At 41.5% G+C, this 21911-nt stretch overlaps 1 protein-coding gene across 10 annotated transcripts in view; it reads left to right on the top strand.

Moving 5' to 3' along the window:
• The first annotated feature begins 325 nt into the window (after positions 1-325).
• The window catches only part of LOC139583040 (TGF-beta-activated kinase 1 and MAP3K7-binding protein 2-like), a 73060-nt gene continuing 51474 nt past the window's right edge, over positions 326-21911 (top strand). For 5 of the 10 annotated variants that reach the window (XM_071413719.1, XM_071413724.1, XM_071413722.1 and 2 more), the window contains exon 1: positions 326-622. The gene's annotated coding sequence lies outside the window, so the exon portion shown is untranslated. The remainder of the gene's footprint in view (positions 623-21911) is intronic. The other 5 variants (XM_071413729.1, XM_071413727.1, XM_071413725.1 and 2 more) reach the window with 2 other exon arrangements.

The following is a 21911-nucleotide window of genomic DNA, read 5'->3' as shown; positions in this document are numbered from 1 at the left end:
TTATCAAGTGTGCAGTCACCTACAATAATTGTCAATCATTTTGTAGGTGACTGTAACTATTGTAACCTAACTTTCTCAGTAGTTGAGATTATTAGACATAGACCTAACAAGCACACTCTACCACCCCACCTGTATTTCTTCCACACGTCTGTTGACAGTTTCCTTTCAAATAATATTACCAGTTACCACAAACGTTTCATTCTGTCTGCGTCTGCTTCTTCAGAGCATTTAGCAATCACACTTCCTCTCCCCTAACAAAACTTTCCCCTAGGAGAAAAAATAGTCTCGCGATAGGCGCTCGCTTATGCAGCCGCCATATTCTGTGACAGTATTTTGATTTGTATCTGTTGGACGTAAGAAAAGAAAAGAGAAAATAAGGTGGGAGTAAAGGAGGTAAAGAAGAAGAGCTGTCAAAATAATTCCCGTGTCTCTGAAACAGCGGGGGGCTGTAGTAACCCCCCACTCGAGTCAAAACAGAGAAGGCCTGAGTGCCGTAGAAACTTCGTTCACGAAGTCCCCCCCCCCCCCCCCCTCCGCTCTTCTTTCAGCACCACGGCCCTGTGGAGATTCGGTGGCTGTGTCTCGGGTGTTGAAGGTGGCCCGGGGAGCGGCGGCGGAGACGGTAAGCGAATGCCTCAGAATAGGCCCAGAAGTGGTTTGAAGTTGTAGTTTAGTTACTGTAGATGAAAATTCGGTCTAACTTTCCCAATTAACATGCTCGAAATACGTGTGCGACTCCACATCCCTCTGGTAAAAGGAAAACGAAGAAAAAACGTTCTGCTGTCGGCTTTTCAAGTGTGAAAAAGTGTTTGACTGCAACTGGTGTAGGCAATCTCGCGAGCTATTTAGTCTATGTGCGATTTGTTGTGTCCAGCATGAATGTGTTATTACACATTTGTAATAACATTTAGCTGTGTACATTGCATTTATAGTTCCACCGTACATTTTAAAGCTGACGTGCATGTTTTGTAGCTTATAGGCTACACTGTAGCTAACGTTACATTTTTCCATTGAGGTTTCTTGAAAAACCTCGTCATCCATGGTGTTCTGAGTGCACAACTAAATTACTACGCCAATATGATTATATCATGTGTTGTAACTTCAAAGAACCTTGAAATAATTTTACGCTTGTCAAAAAGTTAGTTAGCTTGGTAACTAACATAGCAGCTCGCAAGTCGCGATAGTTTTACTGGTCATTTACGGTGACGTTCGATGCTTCGAAAAAGTAACACTTTGTGTTACAATTGGTCCCAGCATCTGAACGTCTTACACATAAAACACTGCTTTGCAATTATCATGGACTGTATTTCCTTTCGTTGCATTGATGGGCCTTCACCAAATATTGCCTAGAGACGTATTAACTAGGAGTACCGAATGGCATAGCACAGGCCCAACCTATGATAAGTAGGCTAATCAAAAGTCTCCTGTAGACTAGTCTACATGATATGAATTGTATTGATGCACGAATCGAATTACCTTGATGAGTCAAACGCAATTAAACTAAAAGTAGCCTGTCCTGTACTCTCACCTTCCCTTCTATAGAACGTATATGAAATATGGTTTTATACTTTCTCTCAATTCGGCTATATGTTAATGTGTATGTTTTTCTGTTGGATTTATATTTGTTTGTTTGCTTACTTATGTGATACAGATCATTTTAGTGAATGTTAGTTAGTTTGATCATCTGAGCAGACTTGACCTAGCTATACATTTAAATGTCCCTTCAGGATGAAAGGTTTGACAGCTCTCATATGTATAGGTGCAGGGGAGCATGTGTAGGGGTGGGTTTGACACATTACTAACCTTGTTTGTACATTTTGATACAATTATAGGGTGATTCCATGCCAGGACAGCTTGCAAATATTTTGGGTATCTCAGGTTGTTCTGGCAATTCTCACATAGAATCTTAATTGGTATAATTTCTATCAGAAACAATTTTAGGCCCTTTTTAGACCTATACATACCTCATGTAAGACCGTATGTTCTGTGAACCGTACATGATACAGACAACATCTTGGTGTCTTTATACTCCTTATAGTGTTCTCTCAAATTTGGAGTATGTCTAGATTCTGAAATACAATTAATTTATTCAACCCCAAAAATATATATTTTTTTACCTTTATTTAACTAGGTAAGTCAGTTAAGAACAAATGCGTATTTACAATGACGGCCTACCGGGGAACAGTGGGAACTGCCTTGTTCAGAGGCAGAATGACAGATTTTTACCTTGTCAGCTCAGGGATTCGATCCAGCAACCTTTCGGTTACTGGCCCAATGCTCTAACCAGTAGGCTACATGCCACCCCTATTTAAAGAAAAGTCTGGGAAAGTGTTTATAGTTAAACTTTCTGTACATTTTTCTTCAGAATTGTTGCTTAAAGCTGCACGCATAGGGGAGTTTTGAGACAGACAGAGCTAACAACGGGTCGCTGCCACCGGGTCGTCACTAGTTACCACAGCCACAAAGTCATAAACCCACCTATTTCTACCATTTCTCTTCTTACAATCTGATTTGAAACCTAACCCTAACCTTAACCACACTGCTAATCTTATGCCTAACCGTTAAATTAAGACCAAAAAGCAAAAAGTTGTTTCATGATTTTTTACGATATAGCCAATTTTGACTTTCTGGCTGTGGTGAAGAAAGAAAAGAAGATGCGATTAACTGTGTCAAACAACATTTTACTGCATTAAAAATGTAATACTTTGACAGTCCTAGTTTGAAGAGTATATTGTTTTCAACAACAACAAAAAAAAGTAGTAAAATCAAAAAGGATACTTTTGAGATATTCATATTAGTTGTAAATGAGAACTTGTTCTCAACTAGCCTACCTGGTTAAATAAAGGTTAAATGTAAAAAATAAATAACAGCAAAAACATAATTTTGTACTGAAGTAGCTAGTTACGCTAATGTTAGCGAGCTAGCTAAGCAAAATCATGTTTACAAATCCATGACTGAGTGCCTCTTGATATAACTCAAACTTCCCTCAATGATTTTATTCAGAACAGGACATCCTTTCCATTTAGCTAGTGTTTTCTTTCTAGTTCTCAGGTCAAAAGATTTTTATCCAAATTCTTGTTGTAGCAGCTTGTGACTAGTTCATGTTGAAGTAGCCTAGCTAGGCTAGATTTAACAGCTGTATTAGCCTACATGAACTCAGACCTGGCTGACCTATTGTTATTGTCTTCTGTGGAATTCATAACATTGTTGGATAGGTTTAAAGTGGAAATTACAGCATTTTACCAACCTGAAATCGTATTAAAATCTGTTCAAATACACCCCCAGGAAGAATATGACACTTTCTTAAACATTTTCTGACAAGCGATCACTTAGATCATTTTCACGTTTTCATAAATTTGTAGAATGTTTGGGAATTACATATAATAAAGCATTTGTGAAAATTCTATATCAATATGGAGTGGGAACACGGCCGTGCGTTTGGACAAGTAATAGACACTGCAGTAAATAAAACGTAATAAAAACATATATCTTGTCCAGGACCGGAGTCTACGCAGACCGGTGCACCATGGTCGATCAGAGCTACAGTAGGCCTTTATGCAAACAAGCCATTGCCACACAGGCTTGCCATTATTCACTTTCAAATCAAATTTATTGGTCACAAACACATATTTAGCAGATGTTATTGCGGGTGTAGCGAAGTGCTTGAGTTCCTAGCTCCAACGGTGCAGTAGTATCTAACAATTCACAACAATACACACAAATCTAAAAGTAAAATAATATTAAGACGAGCAATGTCGGAGTGGCATTGACTAAAATACAGTATAATAGAATACAGTATATACATATGAAATGAGTAAAGCTGTATGTAAACATTATTAAAGTGACTAATGTTCCATTATTAAAGTGACCAGTGATTCCATGTCTATGCATATAGGGCAGCAGCCTCTAAGGTGCAGGGTTGAGTAACCAGGTGGTAGCCGGCTAGTGATGGCTATTTAACTGTCTGATGGCCTTGAGATATAAGCTGTTTTTCAGTCTCTCAGTCCCAGCTTTGATGCACCTGTACTGACATCGCTTTCTGGATGGTAGCGGGGTGAACAGGCCATGGCTCGGGTGGTTGGTGTCTTTGATCTTTTGGGCCTTCCTGGGACATTGGGTGCTGTAGGTGTTTTGAAAGGCAGGTAGTTTGCCCCCGGTGATGCGTTGAGTAGACCGCACCACCATCTGGAGAGCCCTGCGGTTGCGGGCGGTGCAGTTGCCGTACCAGACGGTGATACAGCCCAACAGGATGCTCTCAATTGTGCATCTGTAAAAGTTTGTGAGGGTCTTAGGGGCCAAGCCAAATTTCTTCAGCCTCCTATGTGTTTACGGGAAGTTGCAACAGCGCGACTTTAGGTCATTAGGACGCATTCGCCAAAAGCCACAAAATACACCTGAAAGGATTTTTGCAAATGTGTAAATACCACGGGAGTCCTCTTACATTTGGGAACTATTGATCAAACAACCATGAAAAGGTAGGCTCTGTCTCCCTCAGTTATGCACATCAACAACAACAAGAACAATTAATGCTAGCCAGCACAAGATGAGCTAAAATATACTGAAGGAACACTAGATAAACCCTCTAAAACATTTTCAGCTTGTAGTTGGCCGTCAAAATTGCACTGATAAACGATGGGAAATTGTAGCTTGCTAGCTAGCTGCTTCCAGACACAAATGAGAGAACACCTCACTCTGACCATTTTACTTGCCCTAGCAGAGCCGGTTAGCTAGGCTGTTAACATATTATCTAGAGCATTCGTGACTAACTATTGTTTTGCCTACATTTACTGTCTTGCATAAATTCATCAGTTATTCTGCGCTTTGGCACACTCGGACGAGAGTGCTCTGAAATCGGAGTAGATAGCCAGAGGGAATATGCGAATGCAAGAGATATGCTAACTGAATAACAGTCGTTCAAGTTCTTGCTAGCAAACCAAATGACATCTGCATCTCTAGCTGTGTATAGCCACCGAAAAACAATATGAGGGGAAAAAGTCAGTCACTCAACCACTCCTCCAATGACATGACATGACATCCTCCTAGCGGCTAGTTAGCTATCTAGCTAACGTTAGGCCCCGTGTTTTTTTCTGGCTGGTCCACTCAAGGACATTCAACAACTTGTCCCGAAGCCACTACTGCGTTGTCTTGGCTGTATGCTTAGGGTCGTTGTCCTGTTGAAAGGTAAACCTTTGCCCCAGTCTGAGGACCTGAGCACTCTGGAGCAAGTTTTCATCAAGGATCTCTCAGTACTTTGCTCCGTTCATCTTTCCCTTGATCCTGACTAGTTTCCCTGCCGCTGAAAAACATCCCCTTAGCATGATGCTGCCACCACCATGCTTCACTGTAGGGATGGTGCCAGGTTTCCTACAGACGTGACTCTTGGCATTCAGGACAAAGCATTCAATCTTGGTTTCATCAGACCAGAGAATATTTGTTTCTCATGATTTGAGAGTCTTTAAGTGCCTTTTTGCATACTCCAAGTAGGCTGTCATGTGCCTTTTACTGAGGAGTGGCTTCCGTCTGGCCACTCTCCCATAAAGACCTGATTGGTGGAGATGGTTGTTCTTCTGGAAGGTTTTCTCATCTCCACAGAGGAACTCTGGAGCTCTGTCAGTGTGACCATCGGGTTCTTGGTCACCTCCCTGACCAAGGCCCTTCTCCCCCGATTGCTCAGTTTGTCCAGGGGGGCCAGCTCTAGGAAGAGTCTTGGTGGTTCCAAACTTCTTCCATTTAAGAATGATGGAGGCCTGATGGAGACCTTAAAGGTTCTGAATACTTATGTAAATAAGGTATTTCTGTTTTTTATTATTAATACATGTGAAAAAAAATCTAAAACCTGTTTTCGCTTTGTCATTATGGGTTATTGTGTGTAGATTGATGAGGAAAATGTTTTATTTCATCAATTTTAGAATAAGGCTGTAACGTAACAAAATGTGGAAAATTGTCAAGGGGTCTGAATTCTTTCCGAATGCACTGTTGATACGCTAGCCTATTAGCCACATTATGACTTACTTGTGATCATTGCCCTTGCTAGTTTGATTGTGTTGACATTCCCAGCCTTAGTTACGTTCATCCGTTATTGTCCAACATATTGAGTCATTGAAACTGAAACAGTGCATCCCGAATGGAGGCAGCAAACAGTGTACCTGGCCAGCTGTGATTTACAACCTGATAGCAATATTTTTTGGACTACCAAGAAATGTATTGGTGAATAATATTAATCATGCATTGAACTGTATCCATCTATTCTGCCAACAATGCCTTTGTACCTCATTAGAATGTTGAGTCAAATAAAACCTATTTTTAAAACGTCTTATAAAGTTGGTTTTGTAGCATAAACTGGGAATTTGATCTTTGTGACTGATATTATGATTGTCTGTTTCATATCTGAAAAGTAGTTAAAACACTGTCAGTTCCACTTTAAGTGCTCTTTGTTCTTTGTATCCATAGAGACAGTTCTCTTTTCCTTTACTCAACCCTCCAATCAGAAATTGTGAGAACACTAATTTAGAATGCCTGGCTGAATTAAGCTTTAACAGTGTGCGTGTGTGTGCACGTGTGTGTGTGTGCCTGCGAGCAAGTGATACACTTCAAGAACATTGATAAGAGAGGGTTGGTCTGCCTAAACATTGGGATCATTTTGTTTCTGATTCAGATTATTTTGTGTTTCCGTGCCTTACAATCAAAGCATACTATGCCTGTAACTCAATGCTCAATATTTCTTTTATTATATTTATTTTTTCTCCCAAATTGGTAGTTACAGTCTTGTCCCATCGCTGCAACTCCCGTATGAACTCGGGAGAGGCGAAGGTCGAGAGCCGCGTGTCCTCCGAAACACGACCCCGCCAAGCCACACTGCTTCCTGACACAATGCTTGCTTAACCCGGAAGCCAGCCGCACCAATGTGTTGGAGGAAACACCATACACCTGGCGACCGTGTCAGCGTGCATGCGCCCGGCGCGAACCAGGATCACTAGTGACGCAGCCACATGTTGCGATGCAGTGCCTTAGACCGCTGCGCCACTCGGGAGGCCCAATGCACTGCTTTTTAAATGAAATCTTTCTTTAGGGCCAGATTTGAGAAAATTAAAACATTTATTTAATCATGATTAACTACAGAAATTCATGCGATTAATCGCAATGAATTATTTTAATCCTTTGACAGCCCTACTTCAAACACACCACATTTCCAGAGTAGTCTCTCTGGTACTTTTAATGATGTGACCCATATTATGCATAGAAATTGACATTACAGATGAAAAAGAGTGACCCAGCTAGGGGGGAATAAGGAGATGTACATGGGGATGGTTGTGTAATAGACATGAAAGGAATAATGAATATACACATGGAATGGAATGAATAAAGCAAAATGTATATGCATATCAAATGGTCTACAACAGTGAATAGAAATGGAACAGAACTGCAATAGCACAATAGTTAAGGACTGTATCTAATAACTAGGTATTAGGGTAAGCGTACCTATTATGCACATGTACCAACTAAGCCCACTTCCATTTTTGGATTTAGAAAAATTACATTTTCTGCTGTTTAATGTTCAACTAATTTATCGCTTAAATGTTTTTGTATTTTACACTCTTTTTCTCCACAATTTCGATCTAGACTTATCGCTGCAATTCCCCAACAGGCTCGGGAGAGACGACGGTCGAGTCATGCGTCTTCCGAAACAAGACCCTCCAAAGTGTGCTTCTTAACACCCGCCCGCTTAAACCGGAAGCCAGCCGCACCAATGTGTCGGATGAAAAATCGTTCAACTGACGACCAGAGTCAGCCTGCAGGCGCCCGGCCTGCCACAAGGAGTTGCTAGAACGTGATGAGCCAAGTAAAGCCCCTACGGCCAAACCCTCCCCTAACCCGGACGACGCTGGGCAAATTGTGCGCCGCCCTATGAGACTCCTGGTCACGGCCGGTTGTGACACAGCCTGGGATCAAACCCGGGTCTGTAGTGAAGCCTCAAGCACTGCGATACAGTGCCTTAGACCACTGCGCCACTTGGGAGGCCGGATTTTGCTATTTTAGCCACACCCATTGCTGACAGGTGTATAAAAATCGAGCACACAGCCATGCAATCTCCATAGATGAACATTGGCAATTGAATGGCCTTACTGAAGAGCTCAGTGACATTCAACGTGGCACCCTCATAGGATGTCACCTTTCCAACAAGTCAGTTTGTCAAATTTCTGCCCGACTAGAGCTGCTCTGGTCAACTGTAAGTGCAGCTATTGTGAAGTGGAAATGTCTAGGAGCAACAAGGGCTCACCCGCGAAGTGGTAGGCCACACAAGCTCATGGAACGGGACTGCGTAGCGCAGATCGACTGTCCTCGGTTGCAACACTCACTACCGAGTTCCAAACTGCCTTGGAAGCAACGTCAGCACAAGGACTGTTCGTCGGGAGCTTCATGAAATGGGTTTCCATGGCCAAACAGCCGCACACACAAGCCTAAGATCACCATTCGCAAAACCAAGCGTCGGCTGGAGTGGTGTAAAGCTCGCCGCTATTTGACTCTGGAGCAGTGGAAATGCATTCTCTGGAGTGATGAATCTCGCTTCCTCATCTGGCAGTCCGACGGACGAATCTGGGTTTGGCAGATGCCAGGAGAACGCTACCTGCCCCAATGCTTAGTGCCAACTGTACAGTTTGGTGGAGGGGGAATAATGGTCTGGGGCTGTTTTTCATGTTTTTGGCTAAGCCCCTTAGTTCCAGTTAAGGGAAATCTTAATGATACAGCATACAATGACATTCTAGATGATTCTGTGCTTCCAACTTTGTGGCAACAGTTTGGGAAAGACCCTTTCCTGTTTCAGCATGACAAGGCCCCTGTGCACAATGCAAGGTCCATACAGAAATGGTTTGTTGAGATCGGTGTGGAAGAACTTGACTGGCCTGCACAGAGCCCTGATCTCAACCCCATCAAACACTTTTGAGATGAATTGGAACGCCGACTACGAGCCAGGCCTAATCACCCAACGTCAGTGCCCAACCTCACTAATGCTCTTGTGGCTGAATAGATGCAAATCCCCCCAGCAATGTTCCAACATCTAGTGGAAAACCTTCCCAGAAGAGTGGAGGCTATTATAACAGCAAAGGGGGGGACCAACTACATATTAATGCCCATGATTTTGGAATGAGATGTTACACATAGAAATTACGCTAGAGATAATAAATAACAGCCAATACTAATAACAATTTCAGCATATAACATAGCAATAGCTACATAGAGATATACAAAGGCAAGCTAAACAACAACAACTTACTTTGTAGTCCGGCTTCCCATGCACATATGTCCACCCACACTCATGGAACGGAATTAAACCGTTCAGGCCCAGGCAATACTTATACGCTTGAGAGAGCATGCAACGGACCTGACTGGCCAGTGCTGGGCTAGCTAAGAGCATCTGATCAATGACAGGATACGTGATCAGTGGTCAGAGTGGGCAGAGTGTGGGGTGCATGGGGACAGTCTGATTGGCTGAATCCACAAGCTAGAGGTGATCGCGATCTCACGTGAAGGGGAGATGTTAACAAATAACACAAACAATGGAAAATAGTCCTACAGCGCCATCTAAATCACTGTCAAATATATTGAAAAAAATATATATATATTGTATTTTCAGCTGTTTGAAGCTGGTGTACAAAACCAAAAGTAAAAGACACAAAAACTAAACTTAAGAATGGGGAAGTATAGAAATAGCGCACATAGAACAGATCTTCCGCTTCTTAGACCGTGTCTAGACTTGATAGTTCTTGCAGATTTTGTATTATGATAATGGAGTTCTGATCATGGAATTCCGAACAAGTCACGCGTCTACATTTACATTTAAATGTGTCCACCATGTCCACATTGAGTCGCTATATTCAAATGCCAGTATGCATTCTACAAACTGGGGAATAGGCTAAATATGATAATAACACAGCAACAACTAATGGCAGTAGCTAACTACTGTAGCTAAGTAGCCAGCTATCCGCTGTAACTAGCCAGCAAGCAAAGCTAAAGGGGGCATAACTCTAGCCAAACAAAAAATGATTGCTCTAAATATTAGCTGGCCGGCTAGCACTTATGAAGCCAGCTAACACCACAAACTAGGAGCGTATTTTCTCCAATGTTATAATGAAAAGGTCCCTCTCGGTCCCAGAACACACGTTTTCTGAAGACTTGTGGGAGGAGTGCCGATGACGTCGCCCACTGTATGCGATTTCGGTAGCCTGAATGCGTCCAGACTGAGGAGAAATCCGCACACAATGCATCCCTGACCACCTGAAGTGGTCAACCAGATCTGAACACAATCAGACCACAAAGCGACTTCTGTGCATCTAGAACCATCTTTTCATTGCGAGCTTCGTATTCTGATATCAGAAGTCGCATGTAAGTGTCAAGTGTAGACACAACCGTAGACTCGCTTTCAATTTGAATGACAGAACTATAACTCAGATTTCTATGTGATTTTGGTCAGGTCGCCCAAAAAGTTACATAATGCAGCTTTAAATCTATTCCAAATAATTTGGTGATATTCCAGATATTCCATGTATTAAAACTCAATGTGTGACTGTTCGTTTGTGGTATTCCTGTTACTACAATGTTCAAATATTGAACTTTCAACAACCGTGATTTGTCAATAGCCTGATTGTAAAGGGCCAAGTGCAGTCCATTTGAAGGACTACTAGGCTTTCTAGAATCACTTCTCTATTGGTCTTCAATGATTGTGTTGGTGTTGGGGGTAGAGTATCATTCGTTAGCAGCTTGTGCCTGTCTTGACTTGCAGTAAACATTGAACTTCCTGACCAATAAGCTGCCATGGCCAACTGTTTATAGGTGCAGACCCCTAACTGAAACCATGTGTGTCTTTAGCTGGGCAAATATGTTGCTTGCTGGGAAAGGCCTGCTGATTAGCCATTCTTTGGTCAGTGGGGTGAGGGTATTTCTTCAATGACTCTGTGTCACACAGGAGGTTGGTGGCACCTTAATTGTGGCGGACGGGCTCGTGGGAATGGCTGGCGCTCCATGTGTTCGAGCCGTCCTCACAAGCTGCTGAGTGTGAATGAAGGGAGAGTAAACATTTAGGCTATAGAGTGTTGAGTTAGTGAATTAGAATGAAGTTACTTGTTTGATATTGTTTGCAAGCTTGCAGTCAAAGTATTGTCTCCCTGCATAGTTGTGGTTTACAAATGTGCTGTTTACAAACACACAAATTGGACAAGGTAAATAATCTTGCAGCAAGAGGAAATGTGAATTATTGTGTCGATTATAATGAATGGACATTTATGATACATACAAATCAAGTCTGACATTTTCTATGTGGAAATTACAAACGTTAGAATCCCTTTTAAACCTCAAATACACTACACGTTTACATTTCCTGCTATGCAGGACATTTCCTGCAACATCAGGGTGATCAAATTAAGATCCTACATCTGTAGGTAGATGTTATGGAACCAAAGTGTGCTTTTTTATTTCATGCACTAATAGTCAGTTCCGATTATTGCCAAGACATGAATGCTCTCTCCTGAAAAACCTGTTTTGAGGTTAGTCATTTGCACAGCAACCTCTTACTAGTCAGTGAGAGACAATGTTTTTCACTAGGTAGGGGGAAGGATAACTGTATGAGTGTGTTGGCTTGAGTCGTGTTGTCATGAATTTAGACTTTGATACCGATAGCAGGTTTAATATCACAATACTCGATACCATCAAGTTACTCGATACCAAAATGATACTGCAGCAAAAAAAGAAGGCATTTTAGCCAAAGTCGCAGAATGGCACTTGATCCAGACATTTTGAGATTTTGAGCTCATTACATTTTAGATGTTTTTATGCGTGCATTAATGAATCAATATTTATATTTTTGAAATATTTGAAATATTTAAAAAATAAAACTTTTGTGAACTAACACTCGCACTTGACCATTGAGATATTGAGCTTGTTTTGGCTGATTTCATGGTGCTACGTATGAAAAGCAATCTGTTTCCCGTCCATTTGGGACTTATTTTATTGTATTGATCAACAACATTTGCACAGAAGAAGCAATCTCTTATTTTATAGAAGTATGCGCTGTCTCTTTAAGACCCATGACATCATTCACACACAGACAGTTCAAGGCTCGAGCAAAGATGATCTTTCACTGCGGTCCAAACGTGAAGTAGACAGCCCTCGGCCCTAAACCCTCAGCCCATGAATGACGTTTTACATCGTCACATCCAAGTGAACCAAACGAGGGAGAGTGATGATCGGAGAGGCAACGTCCTTGATGGAAATCTTGAAGTTGAGCCTAAAAACAATCAACTTGAAGCTGTTGATGTAACATACCTAGCATAGCTAGCACTCCTGTCAGGTAGCTAGCTACAGTTACCCATAGCCGGCTAGCTAGTTTTATAGTTTGGTCATTTATTCCAATAAAATTTCAGAATTGCCAAAAATATGTTTATGACGCTAGCTAGCGAGCTATGTTTTATAGGATCCTCACTATGAGTCTGCCATTTTGAGCGTTTTATTCACATTTGCCACAGCTAAATCAATGTCATCTATGTATATATTTTTAGCTAGCCACCTAGCAAGCTAGCGTGGTCATTTTGTCTCAAATGCCCCAAAATACTGCAAGTTGATTAAATTTGACATTTGACTACAGTTTGCATTGAATTATGGGTAATATCAACCCTGCAAGTTATCAAAGTTGTTCACTCGCTACTTTAAGCTAAATCATGGGCCGAGGGGGCTACTTTTGTTAATTGGACCGCCACTTAAGATTGCAATCTCACTGCATCCGGTTTCAACAGGGATTCCCCCGAGGGAAAGTGGCTAGCGCGAGGGCCGAGGAGGTAAAAATAAACACGATTGGACCGCAGCCCTTGACTGGGAGAGACATGAGGCGGGGGACACGAAGTGAATTCGTTTTCGGTGACAATCAGCTTTGATATCAGCCATATTTTACATTATGGTTTGCATATTATCATAAATAAGGTACTAGGGTAATCAATTGATGTTAGCTTTAGCTGTAAACTAGCATGGTAAGCTAGCCTACAAAGCTGGAAGCTACTGGTATCTCTTGCATTGTAAAGTGTTCTAGCCTGTAATGGACATTGTTTTGCGAACGGTAATTAACAGTTTCAACATTTCTACATGCTGTGTTGCATTATTCAAGTGTGTTAAAGGGATACTTCAGGATTTTGGCAATGAAGCCCTTTATCTTCTTCCCCGGAGTCAGATGAACTCGTCCATACCTTTTTTATGTCTCTGTGCGCAGTTTGAAAGAAGTTGCTAACTAGCTTTAGTGCAATTGTTAACTAGCGTTAGCACAATGACTGTAAGTCTATTGTAACTGCTAGCATGCTGGTAGATACCATTAACTTCCAGATACTACCTCTTAATCGCCTTCATACTGAATGCAGAGACATAAAAATGGTATCCATGAGTTCATCTGACTCTGGGCAAGTAGACTCGATTAAGGGCTTCATTGCCAAAATCCTGAAGTATCCCTTTAACTTCTGTGCAGCATAAGTGGTGATTCAGCCCAGACTCCGAGTGAGTGCAGTGGTTCCTCAGGACAGGCTAGAGCTAGCAATGAGTAAGTGGAGTAGTCACGGAGCAGGCACTCTTGTGCTATAAGGGGACATCGGCTGCGTTGATAGAAAGACTTGGTTCCTCTCACAATCAGTAGACGAGGTGAGACATTATTGACAGAAGTGCCGATAGTAACAAAAATTCTAGTACCAAACAGTTTTTCATGCTCTAGAATCAAAAAAGTACCGATGTTTCAGGATACCATGCAACACTAGGCTTGAGTACAAGTGCTTGTTGTTTGGGTCAACAGTACAGAGGCAATTTAACCTAGGAAGTCATGTTGGCTTACCTTCCTTTCTGTCAGTCACCGCATTTTGTTAATTTTAGCACCAGAGCATGTTCATAGTTCGCTCAGTAATAGCTACACCGTAAAGTAGATGAAAGTAGGTGAAATATTACATCACAAATACCCTACCAGGTGGACACTACATTTTTATTGATTGGTTTGATATAGTTTGTTATAGTCATGTGGCCTTATCTCTATGAGAGTAGTAAGTAGACTATAAGGATGCATTACATTTTGCCCAGTGCAGCAGGTCTGCCTCAGGAAGAGAAAGAGCATCTGGATTTTACCCTCCCCCACCTTGGCCTGTGTGTGGCTGCCTGGCTGTCAGGAAGAGACTCAGTTGAACCCCGCCCCCCTTGGTAAAGCAGCTCTCCTATAACTCCTTAGTTTTCAATGCAATCCTTCATTTCACATGGTGGACTTTCCAGTTTAGGGGTTAAATTGCATGCATCGACTGAGTTTGACGCTGCAAATGATATGTTGAATCCACCACCATTAGAGCTTAGTTGTAAGAGACACTTTGCATTACTGAATTATTATATGTTGATAAGGTTATTTTGCAGGGTACACTGTATGTAATCTCTCAGTTCCAAAGATTCCAACCACTTGAGGTGGATTGTGGTTAGAGTTTTTTTTTTTTACTAACAAAACAAAGTTAAACACAAAATTGTAACCTGACATTAACCAGTAGAACCACCACACTTTTAAAAATGCTACTTGTTAAGAGAAGGACTATAACCAGGTTTCCATCCAACCTTTTTATGCAAGTAAAGTACATGTCGGATAAGAAATGTTATGACAGGCCTAATGGAGCAGCAAATTTGTCGGTAAACTTTCCAAATGTCGACGAAACCAAAAAACGCTGGACAAGGTGGGATCTTTTTGTGTCTGTAAAATGAATTATGCGAGAAATGGCGGTGGAAACGCTTTTATGTGCAAATATTTATATAATAAGTGAACTTGATATATTGTGTTGTCCTCCCACTATGACTCGGGAAAGCATGCAGTTTCTTAGGCTACAGGTGAAATAAGGTATGATGAACTTCACAGGGTGGTGAAAGTGCACTCTTTTTAGCTTGATGCTCCTTTCCAATAAATATCGAGGGTCTTTTTATGTGGTGACATGATGATCGATGATTGGGTGCAGTTTGACAAGTAAAAATAATCTCGCTCTTTTGTCCATAATAATTTCATCATCAGCTATACTCGCGTCAAGCTTTTGGCTAGAGCGTACGTGCCAATATCAGAGTGGGCACATTCGCTATATAACGCAACATTTCTTGTGACTAAACCATCAGTAGAGTTGAAAATGCAATGGAAATCCAATTAACTTTTTGTTCGGTACATGGGAATTGAATGGCAAAATTGTATTTGTATTTCCATCACGCACAGCCTTTTATCCACATCAAGTCAATTTGATGGAAACACATCTCTGGTGGGAAAATGCACATATTTCATTTTATGCAGATTTGAGAATATTCTCATGAAAATCTGTAGCCAATTTGATGGAAATCTAGCTATTGCTAAAGAGTGAAACCATAACAAATGGGGTTAATTAACTAAGTCATGGAATTGGGGAGTAGGGTCTTTCTATAAACTAGGGTAACAGTGAGGATTTCCTACACTGGACAACTTGTTACAGCTGTTGATGTCATTGATAATAATCAGCTATTTTTTTTCATGTCATTACATTCAGATATAAGGGGGAAACATAGCTATATTCAATCAAATTCACAAGTTGATTTCAAACTTATTTATTTTTTACTTTTACCCCTTTTTCTTCACAATTTTGTGGTATCCAAATGGGTAGTTGCAGTCTTGTCTCATCGTTGTAACTCCCGTACGGTCTCGGGAGAGGCGAAGGTCGAGAGCCGTGCGTCCTCCGAAACACAACCCAACCAAGCTTCTTGACACAATGCCCACTTCACCCGGAAGCCAGCCACATCAATGTGTCAGAGGAAACACCGTACACAAGAACATCCCTGCCGGCCAAACCCTCCCCTAAACCGGACAGCACTGGGCCAATTGTGCTCCGCCCCATGGGTCTCCCGGTCGTGGCCGGCTGCGACAGAGCCTGGACTCGAACCCAGAATCTAGTGTCACAGCTAGCACTGTGATGCAGTACCTTAGACCACTGCGCCACTCGGGAGGCTAAAACCTATTTTTAGCCCTTATGTTTAACCCTCTCCTTATGTTATGAGGTGAAAACAGTTTTTATGGGCACACAAATCCAAAATGAATGAATGCGATTGCAAAATCAAATGCTTCTAACCGAAAGAGTCACCTTACATTGATACTTAAAACCTAAATTGATACTGTCATTAACGTGGTTCTTCAATAGTTATGAATAATAGTTGTTGGGATGCGCATTTGGTGTCCAGCTGATTAGTTACGCCGTGCTATTTTCACAAGATCATCTGATCCAAGAAGGAATTTTCAGAATAATGGTCAAGTGATGAACAGCTGTTGTGATGGCGCATGCGATGCAACAACAGCCCAAGTGCTGGAAAAAAGGTGTTCGCAAGGAATGTGCAGAATATTTTGGTGTCTCATTTGATACGTTCAACATGCTGTGTGTGCATTCAAAGGTATTATTATAGCCTAGCTACCTTTTTAGTGTCTGTTGCTTCAGGAACTTGGAGAAGTATATCCTATAGTGAGACTCTGTGCACTCTGTCCCCCCCTCTTCCCTTGACCTTGGGTAGTATTTTCCACTACTTAAATCAGTCTGTATTCTCCACCTCAAATCACTACTGTGTGTTTTCCCCTAAAATCAGTGTCATTACTCAATTCAAAGCATTTTCTCTTTTTCGAATTAGCCCACTATGACCTCATTTCAAATCAGCACACCTTCCCTTCAGTTTGTATTCGTTCAGCTGAGCCCCAAAATAGCCCTCCTCAGCAACACCAGCAGTATATCAGCATAGAAAACAGCATAATAATTAGAGAGCATGCTTTTCCTGCTAATGGAGTGGTTTTCAAGCATCCCTTCCCTTGCTGCAGCTTCGTCCCAAATGGCACCCTATTCCCTACATAGTGCACTACTTTTGACCAGAGCCCTATGGGCCCTATATAGGTTATAGGGTGCAATTTTAAACAGGGATATTTGGAAAGACAACTCTCGAGTCACGTTTATTTAGCATTGTTAGAGAAAGGCTATATTGTGCACTTAAATAATGATTGTCCTGTTTCCATTTATGAGCAAGCAGTACAGTAGGTCAATGGACTAGGAACATTAGTCATGTGGGTCTAGGAGAAAAGTGAAGACAGTTGTGCCTGGATCCACATTGGATCCAATATCACTAACGAATTGATGTTGACGTCATCTGTTGTTGCCTGATCGATTTACAGCATGGTCTCGTGAGAAGTACTGTGCACAATTGGGTTGGATAGATTTAACTCTATTCCTATGAATTATTCTGGATATAGTGACAACAAATTACATAGTTTAGTGGGCTTCTTCACAACATGATCTGGTAATGAAATAACATGACAAATACATTTCGGTTTCCATGTTACACCTGCAATTTTAAACAATAAAAGGGGTTTGAAGTAGCCTACTTGAACTTGAAATTTGTATTTGTATTTATTATGGATCTCCATTAGCTGCTGCCAAAGCAGTTCCCTACTCCAGCACTACCACATATCTACAGTACTAAATCCATGTGTATGTATAGTGCGTATGTTATTGTGTGTGTGTGTGCGTGTGTGTATGCATGTGTCTGTAACAATGTTTGTGTTGCTTCACAGTCCCCGCTGTTCCATAAGGTGTTTTTTAAAATCTGTTTTTACAATCTAATTTTACTGCTCCATGTAGTCATGGCTCTATGTAGTACTGTGTGCCTCCCATAGTCTGTTCTGGACTTGGGGACTGTGAAGAGACCTCTTGTCTTGTGGGGTATGCATGGGTGTCCGAGCTGTGTGCCAGTAGTTTAGACAGACAGCTCGATGCATTCAACATGTCAATACCTCTCATAAAAAAGTAGTGACGAAGTCAGTCTCTCCTCCACTTTCAGCCAGGAGAGATTGACATGCATGTTATTAATATTAGCTCTCTTTGTATATTCAAGGGCCAGCCGTGCTGCCCTGTTCTGAGCCAATTGCAATTTTCCTAAGTCCTTTTTTGTGGCACCTGACCACAGGACTGAACAGTAGTCAAGGTGCGACAAAACTAGGGCCTGTAGGCCCTGCCTTGTTGATAGTGTTGTTAAGAACGCAGAGCATCACTTTATTATAGACAGACTTCTCCCCATCTTAGCTACTACTGCATCAATATGTTTTGACCATGACAGTTTACAATCTAGGGTTACACCAAGCAGTTTAGTCATCTCAACTTGCTCAATTTCCACATGATTTATTACAAGATTTAGTTGAGGTTTAGGATTTAGTGAGTGTTTTGTTCCAAATACAATGCTTTTAGTTTTAGAAATATTTACGGTTAACTTATTCCTTGCCACCCACTCTGAAACTAACTACAGCTCTTTGTTGAGTATTCCAGTCATTTCAGTCGCTGTAGTAGCTGACGTATATAGTGTTGAGTCATCCGTATACATAGACACTCTGGCTTTACTCAAAGTCAGTGGCATGTCGTTAGTAAAAATTTAATAAAGCAAGGGGCCTAAACAGCTACCCTGGGGAATTCCTGATTCTAACTGGACTATATTTGAGAGGCTTCCATTAAAGAACATCCTCTGTGTTCTGTTAGACAAGTAACTCTTTATCCACATTATAGTAAAGCCATAACACATACGTTTTTCCAGCAGCAGACTATGATCGATAATGTCAAAAGCTGCACTGAAGTCTAACAAGACAGCCCCCACAATCATTTTATCATCAATTTCTCTCAGCCAATCATCAGTCATTAGTGTAAGTGCTGTGCTTGTTGAGTGTCCTTCCCTATAAGCATGCTGAAATTCTGTTGTCAATTTGTTTACTGTGAAATTGTGTTGTACCATTTTTCCCATAAGTTTTCTAAGGGTTGGTAACAGGCTGATTGGTCGACTTTACTGTAGCTTCCCTCCAGGCCTGAGGGCACACGATCTCTAGTAGGCATAAATTGAAGATGTGGCAATATCGTCTGCTATTATCCTGAGTAATTTTCTATCCAGATTGTCAGAACCCGGTGGCTTGTCATTGTTGATAGACAACAATACTTTTTTCACATCTTCCACGCTGCCTTGATGGAATTCAAAAGTACAATTCTTGTCTTTCATAATTTGGTCTGATATACTTGAATGTGTAGTGTCAGCGTTTGTTGCTGGCATGTCATCCCTAAGTTTGCTTATCTTGCCAATGAAAAAGTAATTAAAGTCGTTTGCAATATCAGTGGGCTTTGTGATGAATGAGCAGTCTGATTCAATGAATGAAGGAGCCGAGTTGGCTTTTTTCCCCAAAATGTAATTTAAGGTGCCCCAAAGATTTTTACTATCATTCTTTATATAAATGATCTTAGTTTCTTCTTCTTTTTATTTTGTTTAGTCATATGATTTCTTAATTTGCAGTACGTTTGCCAATCAGTTGGGCTGCCAGACTTAAGTGCCATACCTTTTGCCTCATCCCTCTCAACCATACAATTTTTAAATTACTCATCAATCCAAGGGGATGTAACAGTTTTTACAAGTCATTTTCTTAATGGGTGTGTGCTTATTAGTAACTGGAATAAGTCGTTTCTTAAATGCGTCAGGTGCAGCGTCTGGTTGCTCCTCATTACACACCACAGACCAGCAAATATTCTTTGCATCATCAACATATGAATCACTACAAAACTTATTGTATGACCTCTTATACACTATATTAGGCCCAGCCTTTGGAACTTTGGTTTTCCTAGATATGGCTATTATATTGTGATCACTACGTCCTATGGATTTGGATACTGCTTTAAAGCAAATATCTGCTGAATTAGTAAAGATGTGATCAATACATGTTGATGATTTAATTCCTGTGCTGTTTGTAACTACCCTGGTAGGTTTACTGACAACCTGATCCAGGTTGCAGGCACTGGTTACAGTTTGAAGTTTTTTCCTGAATGGGCAGCTTGATGATAGCCAGTCAATATTTAAATCACTCAGAAAATATACGTCTCTGTTGATATCACATACATTATCATGCATTTCACACATATTATCCAGATACTGACTGTTAGCACTTGGTGGTCTAAAGCAGCTTCCAACAAGAATGGGCTTTAGGTGAGGGAGATGAACCTGTAGGCATATTACTTCAGCAGTATTTAACATTAGATCATCTCTAAGCTTTACAGGAATGTGGTTCTGAATATAGACCGCAACACTGCCTCCGTTGGCATTTCTGTCTTTTCGGTAGATGTTATAACCATGTATTACTACCACTGTATCATCAAAGGTATTATCTAAGTGAGTTTCAGAGATAGTGAGAATATGAATGTCATCTGTTACAAGCAAGTTATTGACTTCATGGACCTTGTTTCTTAGGCTACATATGTTAATATGGGCTATTTTTAGCACTTTTCTGGGTTGCTTGATTGTTTTTAATGCTTTACTGGGAAGCTTATCAGAGCTAGACTTACTCATGTTATTTATATGGGAGCTGATAGTACAGGGTGAGCTGCATAAAGTGGTCTTCCTGCTATTGCACACAACCTCAGTGCTAACAGTGTAGCTCTGGTTTATAGGCTCATGATTACTGCTTACAATAGCTGTAGGATAAACAGATGTATTCAGTGCAATTAGGGGTACATAAATGAAATTACTTACATTGTGTTTGCCAATGACCCTAATATAATGTACATTTGATGCAGCATTATGACGACTCATTGTCAGTCATTGACCAGTCATTGTTTCAACGCAGCCTTGAAATGCTTGGATAGAGTCCAGTAGCCAGGATTATTTGGATGGACTCTGTCATTCCTGTAGAGTATCTTCTGTTTCCAGGTGTCAAAGTTATCAATAAAAGTGACTCCAGCAGAGCTAGTCTTTTAGCCAGATGTGTAATGCCAGCAGTCTGCTGAATCTTTCACACCCGCGGCCCAACGATGGTACTGGACCTGAAATTATTGGCTGTTTTTTGGAGTCTTTTAATGCTAAAATCAGTTCTTTAAAATCCATTTTCAAATGTTCCGAGCTAGCCCTCCTGATGTCGTTTGACTCCACATGGACTACGACAGTGTCAGCTCCCGGCATCTGTGGTAGAACAGTCGGAAGCAGCCTTATTATGTCCTGTACTCATGCTCCTGGGTAGTACAGGGGTTTTGCCTTGGGGAACGAGATGTTTCTCACCATAGAGCTGCCTATGATGACAGCTGGTGATGTTGAATGGGCCAGTCTCTCAGGCAGGAGCTCCGAGGATCTGAACCCGAGGTACGAGGAACCGAGGATGAAGACGCAGGTACCTCCGGATCCGATCTTGATTGGGAAGCCACCAAGGACGAAGGCGCCGGAACCTCTGGATCCAGGTACGAGGATCAACGGTGTTTCTGGTCTGTGTCAGTTCTCGGGCTCAACATCTCGATGGAGACACCCATTGCCAGATGATGCCTTCTTCGACTTCCACGGCGAGTGACGTACCTCCATGGCTGAGCAATGGCCAGTCGGCTGTAGAGAGCCGACACTACGGAGACCAGAGCGGCGTCCGGCTACTGGGGTGGAAGAAAAATAAAAAGTAGGTGGGTGTGTGTTCCCCAGTAGTTTATGTAGGTTTGCCACTTGCTTGCTAAGAGTAGCTACTTCGCTCCTATAGTCATCCACAAGCAAGCAGTTGCTACATTGAAAGTCAGAGCGGTCCACATTGTCCCAGAACAAAGCAAAGTAAACACAGCTCTTGCAACGCTGGAAACGTTCAATAGCGGCCTCCATTTGAGACTGCGGAGGCAGCTAGGCTAGCTGGGATTTCACGTCTCTCCCCCTGTATGGAAACTGGCAGGATCCCGGGACAGATAGCAGCGCTCACAGCAATTTAGCCCAACAGCCGCAGGATTCAAAATAAAATAAAAGTATATAAAAACACTGTCAGCTTTTAAACCGAGGTCTTTAGTTCAGGTTTCGGCGTTCGACAGCAACAAACATACGTTGCATTCTGATGACGT

The sequence above is a fragment of the Salvelinus alpinus genome, chromosome 8, assembly GCF_045679555.1.
Source record: "Salvelinus alpinus chromosome 8, SLU_Salpinus.1, whole genome shotgun sequence".
NCBI classification, from domain to species: domain Eukaryota; kingdom Metazoa; phylum Chordata; class Actinopteri; order Salmoniformes; family Salmonidae; genus Salvelinus; species Salvelinus alpinus.
The sequence above is the reverse complement of the archived record's forward strand: the minus strand, read 5'-3'. Positions and strand labels throughout refer to the sequence as shown.